Source organism: Triticum dicoccoides, chromosome 5B, assembly GCF_002162155.2.
Source record: "Triticum dicoccoides isolate Atlit2015 ecotype Zavitan chromosome 5B, WEW_v2.0, whole genome shotgun sequence".
NCBI classification, from domain to species: Eukaryota; Viridiplantae; Streptophyta; class Magnoliopsida; order Poales; family Poaceae; genus Triticum; species Triticum dicoccoides.
Window position 1 is genome coordinate 661,147,633 of NC_041389.1, and position 13,543 is coordinate 661,161,175.

Sequence of the window (13,543 nt, forward strand, 5' to 3'; positions counted from 1 at the left end):
CCGCTAGTGGATGTCCCATGCGTGGCTGTAATTCTGTCTCTTTCTTTTCCTCTTTCTTCTCAATGATGGACAAGGCTGTAATAGCATCCAGAAATAAGAGAAGGATGGATCACACAGCCTCCTCAGAGATCTGTGACTCTCGTCCGTCGGATCGGTTTGCTTGATGCGATTCTGGGCGTCGGATCAAGATCTGGAGAAACCTGGGCCGTCGGATCTGAGATGAACACTGCTGGAATGAATAGTAATGACAGCAAAATGTAAATACCGTGCCCCCACTGGGGCATTTCGGTCATTTCGTGTAGGGGGGATATAAAAGACCTAGCCGCGGCCTCCTCTCCCCTCCCACGCGCCTCCTCCTCCCGCACCCGCGCCTCCTTCTCCTCCCGCGCGCCTCCTCTCCTCCCGCCCACATCGCCGCCGCCGCCGCCGCCGCCACCCACCGCCTCCCGTCGGCATCCATCCACTGCTCCGGCGCCATCCAGATGCACCGCAACAGAGCCTCCCAGCCCTGGGGCAAGAATAGAGATGGCAGCGATGGCCGGATCCGAAGACGGCGGGGCGGCGACCACTCCCGTGAGACTCGGCGGCAAGCAGCGCGCACCGAGGGGTCGAAGGGCGCTCCGGATCCAGATCCGGGCGCGGTGGCGGCCATGGCCGAGCTTGAGCCGGGGCGCGGTGGCGGCCATGGCCGAGCTTGAGCCGGAGTGCGAGGAGGACGGCGCTGACGTCAAGATCGCGCACATCGAGCCCGAGATCCTGCGCCTCTCCTCCAGTTTCCTCCACCTCCGCGTCTTCCGGGGCCATGACGCGCAGCCAACTGGGACAGGGCCACGGGCGAGGGGGGGGAGGCCTCGCACCCCTCGATCTGGACGGGGCCGTGGCCTGCCTCCACCACCGCCAGCCCGCCGCCGCGGCGCGCCTTGCCGGCCGACGCCTCCGCTGCCCCGCCGCTAATACAGGAGCCGACGCCTCCCTGGAGCAGCCGCTCCCGCCTAGCAACGCCGCCGCCCGAAGCTGCGCCGACGACCCGTCCAGAGGCAGGTAGCGACCACTCCTCCCTCCTTCCTCCCTCCCTCTCTCTTTCCTCACCCTCTCCCTCCTCCCTCTTGCATCCTCTGTTTCTTCAAGTTTTTTTCCTGATTACTTGCTGTAGACTTGATATTGTGAGAATATAATGATGATTATTTCTTGATGAGTCCTGCTGCATGATTTCCATTGAATCGCAGATGATTGATCAACAGACCTACCTATGAAGGTAGAGTGGAAGAACTGGAAATAAAGATGCAGGGGAAGGACAATGATGCTGCAACATCACTTGTTTCATGGCATAAAGAGATAGAGGTAACACTTTTAAATGCCCAACATCGTTAAAGGCCATTAGGCATCGATGGAAAACCTTTCTCTATATCTTTTGTTGGTTTGCAGAAAAGCAGACTATGCTTCAATTGGGTTTGTACAATAGAATGAGCATCGACTGTAGACTTGTTTCTACCTCGCCAGGATATAAATAATACATCAGACTTGTTTATGTTTCCAGTAACAATGCTCTTACACAAAATGTACATGCAGGGGTGTGGTATTAATTTGCAAGAAGTAATAGTCAGGTGGATTCTTTTTGAGAAATTGCAGAAGTTTTGCATCTTAATTCATCGATAGATAGAAAAATCTTTTACCCAGTAATTAAATGTGGATTATGTGAAGGTGCATCTGCTTGAGTCAATGCACCACTATACTTCTACCCTGCAAAGGCATGATGGATTTTGGTATTTATTTTTATGTAGAAGCGGCTGAGTTTGTATTTGCAGATGGATGTTACATTTAATTTCTTGAGTTGGTCGACCTTCATCCCTTGTTTCAACTATGATCATTCTTTCAGGCACTTGAATCTGAGCTCTCAGAGACCAAAGTTCTTGCACAGCAGAAATCATTTGAGCTTTTACTCTTATAGCCAAGTTTCAAGATGCGCAGGCAACTACATGTGATGCAGAATCTATAGTCAAGGCACTGGTGGAAGGGAGTCAAAATGCAAAACTCCAAGTAGAGAACTACAAACAAAAGGAAACTTCAAGTGGATTACAGGAGTGTGCTTTGGCTGGATCCTACTAGGGATGAAATGTTTTTCTCATTTGCACTGCTCATATATCAAATTGTTTATACTGCAAGTATTTCTGTTTATTGTTCTCATGTTGCCAACTCCATGTATTTCTAGGTTATTACATGTCTTTTTTGGTAATATATACTGCAAGTTCATACATACTGCAAGGTCATACGCATTTCAAATCCATATATACTGCAAGGTCATGTGTATTTCAACTCCATATATATTGCAAGTCTGCAACTTGCATTTTAGAAAACTCAAATTTAGATTGCTCTGTTCCAGGATTTAAATCTTCTTGAGTTTTCCAATCACAAATATCTTGCATGCATGGAAAGAAAATTGGATGTTCTTAATCACAGAAAGGTGTTTTTTACACGTAGGTGCCTTCTTTAAATCTATGCATTTTGTTGACCATTCTATGATTTTATAATTAGAAAATGGATGTTAGCTACACTATTAGAAGGTGATCCCACTCAGCCAATAGCAGATCTGCATAAATTAATTTCTTTATGCAACAAATTACTTTTATGCACAGATGTATTTTAGCTTACACTAACCTGACCTTTATGCTGATGCTTCTGTTATTTATGAATACCTCCTTTACTCTTGGCCATGATGGGAAGAGTTTTAAGACATCTAAAAGGGTCAGATTATTGATTGTTCTTTTCCTTTGACCCTCCTACAAGAACTTATGTGCTGGAATGTTGGGAGTGTTAACTCCACGGGTCTCAAATCTGAAAATATTTACAGGGGCCTTCGTTGCCACGATCATTACTGTGTAGAACTTTCTTACTCTAGAGTGGCATCCAAATTATGAATAAGAAATGGACAAACGGGTTGTATACTATTTGTTTCATGAGCAGTCAGAAAGCTCATGCCGGATGCTGGTGTGCCTGAACATTTTTGTGTCCTCGATCGAAAGTGTCTTGCAGTTAGTTTACTTCTATTGTTTGTTGGCGGCTGTTTTACTTGAAGTGCCTCTATTAAGTAGAGGCTCAGTGAATGTACGGTCTGAAAAGCTTGTGCTATGTCACTGATTTCTTGGTGCGATCCATGGTGGTGCAGGTGCAGAGAAGCGCGGAGGACAGCTCGGTGGTAGAGGCGACATACGAGGGTGAGCACAACCACCTGCGCCCCATGGGGGCGGTGAGCCGAGCTGCGCAACGCGTGCGGAGGCTTGGTGTTGTGCTCCATCTCCATCAACTCCTCCGGCCCAACCACTATGCTGGACCTCACCAAGAACCTGGGAGGCGTGCAGGTTGTCGAGGCAGGGGAGGCGCAACCGGACCTGGATAAGGTGTGCCTGGAGGTCGCGTCGCCAGAGTTCCAGGCGGCTTTGGTGCTCCGAGTCAAACCTCATCCGCACCGCCTGCTTCTGCTTCGGGCGCGAGCGCCCAGAGATTGTCAGGTGAGCTGGCAGAGCTTGGAAGAATCCTGCTTGTGTGTCTATGTGGGTTCTCGTGTTGGGATTGCGTGTCTTGACGCCGTTGCCATTGCCTGGCGCCATTGTTTAGCTGCATGCCAGATGTTTGCTGAAATGTGCCAGCAGTTTGCGTTGGGCACTTCAGTGCAGGCAAGGTGGTTGCCCATGTCCTGGAGGCTAAAATGTTGGCTTTTGTAGCAGTAGTTTCTCTATGTAATACTTTATATGCTCCTAAACTATGCCAAATTGCTGATGTGTTGTCTTCAATCTAGGTAGAAATCTCCAGAGTCCAGAGCACCGCTACATAACCGTGTCTTTTTTTGGGATAATCGGTGCACCTACCATGGTCATTGTATGAAGTTGAGCAAAGTGTTACTAAATAAGTAAAAAGAAACTGACAAAAAAATCAAATATAAAGGGTGATCAACATGTTCTATAACTGTCGAAAGACGTGTCAGTCGATATATGAAATTCAGGACATGGTTTCAGCTTGTTGTAGCAGTTTTTGTTGGCCTCACCAGTCGCCACACTGAACTAGCGGGGTTGTAAATGGATGCAGTGCATTACAATATGATATCCCTGTCTCATACATAACAAGTCGGAACTCTTCTATTGCAGGTATCTGTCAAGATGGGATATTCAGGTCACTCTGCGTAGTGGGTGCCTCATCATTTACAGGAAAGTTATTAATTCTAGGAAGTGATTGCGTGCTCATGTAGGACTTGATGAAGGAGAGGTGAGTACACGAAAATATGTCCAGAGAAATTTCTCTTTATTTATCTTCCTTTTCTATTTTGAGATATATTCTTCAGTTTCTTTTTAACATATATTCTTCAGTTTATATGTACATTGATGCCCCAGATCTGGTGAGCTTGTTTCTTTTTGAGATATATTCTTCAGTTTATATGTACATTGATGCCCCAGATCTGGTGAGCTTGTTTCTTTTTGAGATATATTCTTCAGTTTACTTGTACTATTTATATACCTAGGTTCACTGGATTATTATGTGAAACTGATGTTTCAGTAATTTGAGATTTGTTATTTATATTTGACTGCTTCATTGTTCTCTGAAACTGCAGGTATGTCCCAAGTGAACTGGATTATTATGATGATTTCGTCGATTCATACTCCTATTTATCCTGAAATAAATGGCTTTCACCTTTGGGCAGTTCAAGTGATGGAAGATATTGTTTCAATGATATTGAAGCTTTTTAGATACTATGGCAGTTAAGGTTCATTTGAAGTCGCGGTTGGATGCATGATTTATGCAGAAATGTATAAGTGCCATGTAGTGGTTAATTAGAGGTATACGTTAGTGCATACAAGTCTTCTATTCTTTGCTTCATGACCTGGACAAAGAGATACATTATTAGCTTAATTGGAGTATTGTTGGTTAGTGCAGTATCTATAGACTGTTAATATTGTTATTTTTTTTATTCTATGCATGTGAACACTGCCGAAAAGGGTGTCTTCGGAGATTTGTTTCTTTCAATATTTCCAATTAAAAGGCTAAAATTAGCAATTCATTTGTAATTTCAATATTCTGTGAGCCCTGCTGTATATACTGTCAGGCTACACATGTATCTCTTACTATGTCAAGCATTATTAGTTTATGCACATATTTATCTAGCTTTGCTGTCATTTTTGTAGTGGATGTGTAGGTTTTACCGCAGTACCCATTTTACCACTTATAGTGTTTGACTATATCCCGTTTGCCACCGGGCTTATCTACAAGCATACACTTCTTGCTAGCTCCCCACTATGTTCTAGGGTAAAATCCATGGATGAAAATAGACGGTCACGATAGAGGGCAGGGCACATATGACAGCCCAAACTCCCCACAGTAGTCCTGCTGCTTGCATTGTGCTTGGGTTCAAAATTTTCTCCTGGAAGTTTTCGTGCAGCTATAGAATTATTTAGAGTATAGTTCCCGGACCTTATTCATGTGTTCTTTTTTGTACGTGTATGGAAGTATAAGTACGCTATGGCTAATTTGTTCCCTCTTTTATTGTTGTTACCGTGTCCCATATCAGGTGTTCTTTGACTAAGATCAGGCTGCTCCTGCCGTGTCTACCAGTGAAATGCCTCCTTCCATGATAAAGCAGCCTACTCTTAGGTACTTGCACATGGTTGAACCATCGGTTATTCAAGCTTTTTTAGTAGTGATTTGGTGCACCAATAAATAGATGTTCCTACCCTTTTAGAAAGTTTTAGCACGTGACAGGGGGTGACAGGGGATCAAAAATTGATTTATTGTTTGTGTGCTGCCTAATTTGTTTTGCAGGTACAGATCTTGGTGTTGATTCTGTCTCACCTTTCCAGCCGGAAGTGGTTCGGTTTGCTGCAGGTTTCCTCGGTGTTCAGGTAGCACCCCTCCCCCATTTATTTTACTTAGGTTTGATGCATTTTAGGTATTGTTTGTTTTCGAATGGATTCAGAACCGTTGTACTGGCATAAAAAATATATGGTGATGTATCGACACATTCCAAGTGTAGAATTACTTTATTATGCAAAACAAAGATAATCCTTGGTAGAAATATATTGTCAAATGTGTGCTGCAATTGTAATTAGAGATCGAGGTCGGATCAGTATTTTGGTTTTTGTATTAGCAATTTCTTAGTGCCTTTCTTAGTGTGTGTACAGTTCTTCATTGATGTTTACTTTGGTGCCTGCTATTGGTTATAGTCGTAGGGATGATATTTACCTTACTAAAAGGGCAATGGCTCATTACATTGTTAATTCAAGTTGCTTGGTTCAGTGCCGTACAATATGCTGTAGAAAACATAATAGTGGTTTTTATTCAGAGAAAGCACTTGATAGGAGGGGATTTAGAAGAAGCAACTAATAGATAGGGCGAGCCTTGCATATATAAATGAAAAGATAATTTTGTTACCATGATTCAATTGCACATATGTCTTGAGTTGGATCAACACGTCACATTTGATTTAGTGATTTGTCGTGAGTGCTCTTGTGTGAGATTTAGTGATTTTGGAAGAGCATTGATTCAGAATTAACAAACTTAGTTCTTCGATATGGAAGAATATGTTATGTTGTTGTTGTTGAGATCTAGCTTTCTAATTGTTTATCCTCTTCTAGGAATGAGGTTTCATGGTTATTGGTGCCGTCAATTCGCAGGACAAAAGAATTTTGGGTTTCATGGCCTCATAACCTTGTTGATGGTTTTGTAGGAACTGTGCAGAGCCTGAGGATGATGTAGGCCGCTGCGCCACCTCTCTTGTCATCCTGGTCACTGCCTAACTAATTTCTTTGATTCAGAGGCTTGTGCCACTACAGGTCAGTGATTCTTATCCACTCGCCCATCACAGTGTACCTTCACATTCTTGGTTATTCATACTGGTTTGTCCATTGCTTCTGCAGGCGTTGCATGGCAATCCGCGCTTCTACGAGCAACAACAAAAACAGGGCGAAACAAAGCAAGCACAAAAGAAGAATTGAGATGCTACATACAACCAATGGTATCCTTTTAACGCCGCCGCCGGGGGTCCTTCCCCTGAGCCAGGATCTCTTCTACCCTGCACCGCTGCTGTGAACTCATCCATGCTGATAGTCGGCTCCATGCTACAACTGCTGCAGCCTGCAGGTAGCATATCTATTGTTCTTTTTTCTCTACCTTAGTTTGTGCTTGCTCTGTTCCAGTTTTTGCAACAAGATAACCAATGTCTTGGGAAACCTTCAAACTGTATTTTATATATTGGTGAATTCTGCTTGAAGAATTCATGGCCCACTCCCCCTCTAAAACTTAATCAAATAAATATAATATTTCTCCTCTACCCTAGCTATGAGAAAAATCGTCTATGTTAAATATATAGTCTTTGCCTTTGTTGTGTACCACTTCTTTCAGAATATGACCCTTGTTTCCCTTTAGTTTGCATCACTTAATTCTTTGCTTGAGCGACGATTGTAGATACTTCCCTTGAAAAAATAAAGTTTTAGATACTTGATCCATGTTTACGTAAATGGTTTATGATGGTGGTTTGGTTACATGTTTGTGGCTGGAACATGTGTACATCAGAAACTTGAACTACAATATGGTAGACATGTACAGGACCAAGCAAGAAATTAGAAATGGTTAGTGCGCTATGCCTTGAAGAGAGCCAAAAGTAAGAGAGAGGCGAGTGTACATGACGTGAAGACGACAAGGTACCACTTCCATGACAATGTCAACATCGTCGTGGTCTATCTTCACCGGCACCGGCACCGGGGGCGCCGTCACATCAGGGTTACGGAGCAGTAATTGCAAACATGGAGCCCCAAATTATGATGGGTTACAGACTTTGCTTATAAGACAACATGAACTGACAACTTCAATTATAGCATATCTGGTATTTTCATATTATCTTTGTCATGTGTAGAATACATGGTCTGATAGGGTCAGCGTTTGTATGAACTTTTGGTGGGTAAAGTGTTCTGTTTCTCAAGCAAGTTCATCATTGAACACAAAATTTTGATTGTGTTTTCGTGAGTTGTGAGACATGAATCTATTTTAAGGATGTTGTTGTATGAATACATATACTAAACCTGGATTACTACTGACTTAACATTACTTGCTTGACCAAAACGTATGGACCGGCATCCTCACGCCAAGGTGATTTCCCGTTTTGTGCACGTGAACGATCTTTGTTTCCAACTGGTTCTTCGGTGATTCTTCCTGTTATATATGAATCTCCTTTAGTTTTTTTATATGGCTTCATTTCATTCTGTTTTAGCTTTACCTTACTTAGAGTTATTGATTTTACAATCAGCTCCTGGCATCGATAAATCATGCTTTGTTTAGATTACAACAACTTGACATTAACCCTCTTGGCTCACATACACAAAGTGTAACATTTGTCTATACTTTGTGATGCAATAGCTTCATGGGTGGGTGTTTCGAGGTTTCTCAGGTTGCAATGTTAAGCGAGTACCAATATCTTTAGTTACATTCTGTCTGACATCTATTTATAGCTCCAGTTCATTCAGACGTTGTCAATCCCATTTAGATATGGTGGTAATATCATGCTTTCATTGCCCTTTTTATCGTCCGAATAGCAATTGAGTTACTAATAACTTAACATTACACGTTTGACCAAAACATTTGGATAGGCACCCTCGCGCCAAGGCGCGTTGCCGATCTAGTCAGTGTGAGGCCGCGGGGGTGGGGGGGGGGGCAAATTCACTGTTTTGACCCTTTTGTGCACGTTTAGCCGCATCTGACCCCTCTTTGAAAAGTTTCGGATCTGACTCTTTTCCTACCGCCACCCGAGCTGGCGGTAGGCTAGAACTCCCTACCGCCACGGACTCTGGTGGTAGGGACCGGGGTCAACATCGACGACGCCATCTGCCTGCTGACGAGGATAAGTGGCTACCGCCACTTACCGCGGCGGTAGGTCTAGGCAGCCTACCGCCAGAGACGGTGGCGGTAGGGTGTTGAATGCACAAAACCAATGGCTGGGGGTTAGGTGGGCCCCACAAGCCACCCATTCGCCCCAAAACCCTTTCTTCCCCGAGTTGAGCCCCTCTCCCCCTCTCTCCCCCATCTTAGGGCTCCATCAAATTCATCTCCATTGCTTGAGTTATCTCCGGTGGATTGAGGCCATTTTCATAACTCAAGGTACCTCACCCACTCTCTTCTTTTTGGTTGGTTGGAATCAACTTATTTGATGGCATTGATTTCTTTTATGCAAACCCTAGTTGTGCTACTTTTTGTGTGAAATCAATGGATTTGATGGATGGTAGATCTAGATCTAGGGTTGTATATGTGTGATTGACCATGTGTAGTGTGCTAACTTTGTTGTTTGTAGCTAGATTTATGGTTATTGTTTTGGTTATTTCTAGGGTTAGGGTTAGTGTTAAGCAAAGTCGTTTTTTAGTTGTTAGGGTTAAGCCATGATATTTTGTTCCTTTAGTTGTTATTTGTTTTGTTGCTTAAATGTATTGCATAGAACTTTTATTGATCCATGGGATGCACAATGGATATTGTCCCATATTATGTTGCCGCCTATCGTTGACATTTTCTAAAATTTATTTAGATGGGTAGTCTCGTGAATCTCCATTATTTGGATAAGGAGACATTTATGAATGGCAATGACGATGAAGGGGAAGAACACATGGTATTTGAGTATAGCCCAACCTATGAGGATGTAGTTGTGAAAGTTAGAAGTGTGTTACATTGGATGGACCCAAGTGATGAGGTTAAACTTATTGGAAGGTATGATGTTGGAGTGGGGGTGAAGTCTCGGTTGAAGAGTATGCCTATCACCTCGGAATTGCATTGGAAGGTGTACAAGATTAAAGTAGAGCAATCACAAGACAACTCACTTGAATTATTTGCCACCAAGGTTGATGCTCCTCTGCTACAAGTTGACTTGAACCGGCATGCCTCCTCCCCAATACATGATGCTAGGGTTGAGGTGTATGTCCCCAATTCTTATAGCCAACCACCAAGTAGTCAATCAAATGAATCGAATATGAATGATAAAACCACAGTAATTCAAGACCCAAAGATTCTAGCTATGGCTCATGTTGATGATGATGATGCTTATGCGGAAGAAGAAGAGATTCATTACAATCCAATAGGTAACTTGGATGTCATTGTCCATCAACAAGACATGGATCATAGCCTCCCTTATAACCGTATGTGTGGTTATGGCTCGGATGAAGAGGGTCCTGAGGAAGATTTGGACGAAGATGGATTCACGGTGCAAGAAAATCAATTCTTCAAGGAGGTGCATGGCAAGGAAATAGGACCCCCATTGTTTCGTGATCTTAGCCTTGCCAACCATGCCATTGTTGATGGTGGCATGAGACTGGGGTTGGTTGAACCAACACCGTGCCCGAGAGTCGGTGATCCAAGGCCAAAGGGTGAGGACGAGAATGCTCATTTGAAAAAAGGCATCAAGTTTGGGTGCTTCCAAGAGTTTAAGATGTGGTTGAGTGACTATGCCATTCGGAACCATAGGCCATTTGTTGTTGGTAATTCGAACCAAGAGGTGCGGTACACCGTGAAGTGTGACAAAGAAGGTTGTAAATGGAAGGTCCGTGGAAGAAAAATTCAAGAAACGGGGCATTGGGAGTTGAAAAGTTGTGTAGCTACTCACGAGTGCATACCTCCAGACAAAGCTGACCGAAGCAAGGGCCACCGTCAACTCACTTCAGAGTTTCTTGGCTACAAATTATTGAATGAGATATCCCATGACCCAACCGTGAAGGTGAAGTTTCTGATGAGTATTGTTGAAAAAATGTACGGATACAAGGTCAACTATGGGAAGGTATGGAAGGCCAAGTCAAATGTTATTAGGATGTTGCACGGTGATTATGCGGCCGCATACAATATTCTTCCAAGGATGTTGGGAGCCATTGCACATAAGAACCCATGCATGCAGCATGGGGTTGAGGACATTGACAGAGTGTTTCATCGTGCCTTCAGGAGTTCTGGGCAATGCATCGAGGCATTTAAGCATTGTCGTCCGATGTTGTATATAGATGGCACTTTCTTGACCGGCAAATACAAGGGCACACTAATGGTGGCAATGGCTAATTCGTCCAATGATAACATGTTGCCGGTGGCCTTTGCTTTAGTTCCTTCCGAGCATGACGACAATTGAGAGTGGTTCATGGGGCATGTGAGGACCAAGGTGATTGGGAAGAGGCAGGTATGCATTATATCGGAACGACACCATGGCATTCTCAAATCCATAGAAGTTGTCATTCCCGGGCTTCCAAAGCTTCATCACCGATGGTGCATGAGGCATTTTGTGGCGAACTTTTACCGGGCATGCAAGAGCAAGGAGTTTTGCAAAGACCTTACCATGTTTGTGTGACATTCACCGTCAGTTCATTCAAAATCCGGTATGATAAACTCTTCAAGGCTTTGGGAAAGAACAAAGGTGGAAGAGCATTCTTGGAAAGGAATTATGGGGATAAGCATAAGTGGTCACGCGCTTATGATGAAGGAGGTTGGAGATACGGTGACATGACGAGCAACATGGTTGAATGCTTCAACAATGTGCTTAAGGGCGTTCGTTCTTTGCCGGTGACTGCAATACTGAAATACACCTTCTTCAAGCTGAACGAGTATTTTCTTAGGCATTCCCAAAGCACCACCAAATGGATAGGTGAGAATAAAGAGTATCCCAACAAGGTTGATGATTGGTTGAGGTTTCAAGCAGGGAAGTCCTCGCATCAACAAATCATTAGATTCAACGACAAAGAAATGATCTACCAAGTGGACGAGCCAGGTGGCACAACACGAGACGGTGTGGCTTACGGCGGTGTTGCATATAAGGTGGACCTCAAGAACCGGTGGTGTCAGTGTGAGAGGCCTCATAAGTACCACTGGTCGTGCTCGCATTTGATGACGGCGGCCAAGGCGAGAAACTTGCATGTTTCTGATGGGAGGACCGTGCGGTTGCATGAGTTCACATTGGAAGCCACGAGGTTGACATGGCGCCTCGATTTCATCCTTTCCTTGACCAGTCACAGTGGCCTGAGTATGATGGCCCACATATTGTGCCTGACCCTGAACTCATGGTGCCTACAAAGGGGAGAAGAAGAAAGAAGAGGTTTAGGAGTGACATGGATGATCTAGCTAGTTACACCAAAATGAAACAGTTTGGTAGCGGTCATTTCATGGAGCCACCGGACATCAACAATTGTGGACAATGTGACGATCCGGGACACAATGTTAGGACATGCAACAAAAAACCAAGGACTGATGCCAACACGAGCTCTAGCCAAACGGGTGTTCGTAGAGGAGGTTTCGGTGGCACACGAGGAGGTAGGACTGGTGGCCGTGGAGGACGGACTAGTCTTAGAGGTAGTGCACGAGGAGGAACTACTATTGGTGGGCGTGGAGGACGGGTGAGTCTTAGAGGCGCCGGTAGAGGTGGTCGTTCTTCCGGTCTTACTAGGACGAGGAGGATAGATAGAGGAAGGCCTATTGACGTTTTGCTTAATCCGGATGGTTGAAATAATATGAATGGTACTTGTTGTTTTGTGTAATCACTCTAATTTCATTTTCTCTATTCATTATGTTAATATCTTTCACTAACAACCACTCATATTTTTGTAGGCATGGCTTCATCCGGTTCCATGACGAGGCCGTCGTGTGCTGATCGTGAAGACATGCCGAACAAGTGGAAGAACGCCAAGCTGGACGAGGTGAAGTAAAAATATATGAAAACTCCATCATGTTGGTGTGGAGATGTTTGCAAGGTGAAGGTGTCCACTGACTGCAAGAAGTCATGGACGGAAGGGAGAGATTTTTTGTGTGTCCCAACTATGCACATGTCGGGCGCTTCCAACAAACGCCTATGACGTAGCACCGGTATGGTCAAAGAGTAATCTCAAATTTTGTCCAACTTCAACTCATAATCTTAACAACAATTTTTTTTATCATATGCAGTCACCGCCTCCTCTTTGCAAGTACTTCACATGGATAGATCAAGATGTTCCATAGGATGTCAAAAAGGACCAATATCGAGATTGTCTTAGGAGGCAATGGCGGTTTGAAGAAGCATTTCAGAGAGGCTTGGATGAAGAGCGTCATCAGAAGGAGAAGATGGAAAGAAAGAAACGCGAGGAGGAGAGGGCACGCAAAGAGAAGGCTACTAGTGAAGAAGAGAGGGCAAGAAAGCTTGCAAGGGCTCGTGATGCACAAGAGGAGGATGAGGCACGTTACAAGAAGGGAAAAGGGCCCATGTTTCCTTAGTGATTGATACGTCTCCAACGTATCTATAATTTTTGATTTCTCCATGCTACTTTATCTATTGTTTTAGGCAATATTGGGCTTTATTATCCACTTTTATATTATTTTTGGGACTAACCTATTAACCGGAGGCCCAGCCCAGATTTGTTGTTTTATGCCTATTTTAGTGTTTCGAGGAAAAGGAATATCAGACGAAGTCAAAACGGAACGAAATCAACTTGAGAAGTTAATTTTGGAAGGAAACCCACCTGATGGACTTGGACTCCACGCCAGAAGATACGGGAGGTGCTCACGAAGGTGGGGGGCGCCCACCCCC

General features: G+C 44.1%; 1 long non-coding RNA gene across 13 annotated transcripts; it reads left to right on the top strand.

Annotated features, from left to right (window-relative positions):
* The first annotated feature begins 334 nt into the window (after positions 1 to 334).
* Positions 335 to 13,318, top strand: LOC119312422. Of its 13 annotated transcripts, XR_005151344.1 has the most exons (12): positions 335 to 1,041; positions 1,227 to 1,341; positions 1,877 to 2,297; positions 2,381 to 2,474; positions 3,164 to 3,506; positions 4,140 to 4,257; positions 4,601 to 4,826; positions 5,555 to 5,637; positions 5,806 to 5,885; positions 6,710 to 6,815; positions 6,900 to 7,122; positions 7,578 to 8,080. It is a non-coding gene; the product is annotated as an uncharacterized LOC119312422 (long non-coding RNA). The 13 variants fall into 13 exon arrangements; XR_005151334.1 differs by lacking the exon at positions 7,578 to 8,080 and adding exons at positions 12,592 to 12,846; positions 12,925 to 13,318 and having other exon boundaries at positions 1,877 to 3,506; XR_005151333.1 differs by adding an exon at positions 4,359 to 4,450 and having other exon boundaries at positions 1,877 to 3,506.
* Positions 13,319 to 13,543: the final 225 nt, after the last annotated feature.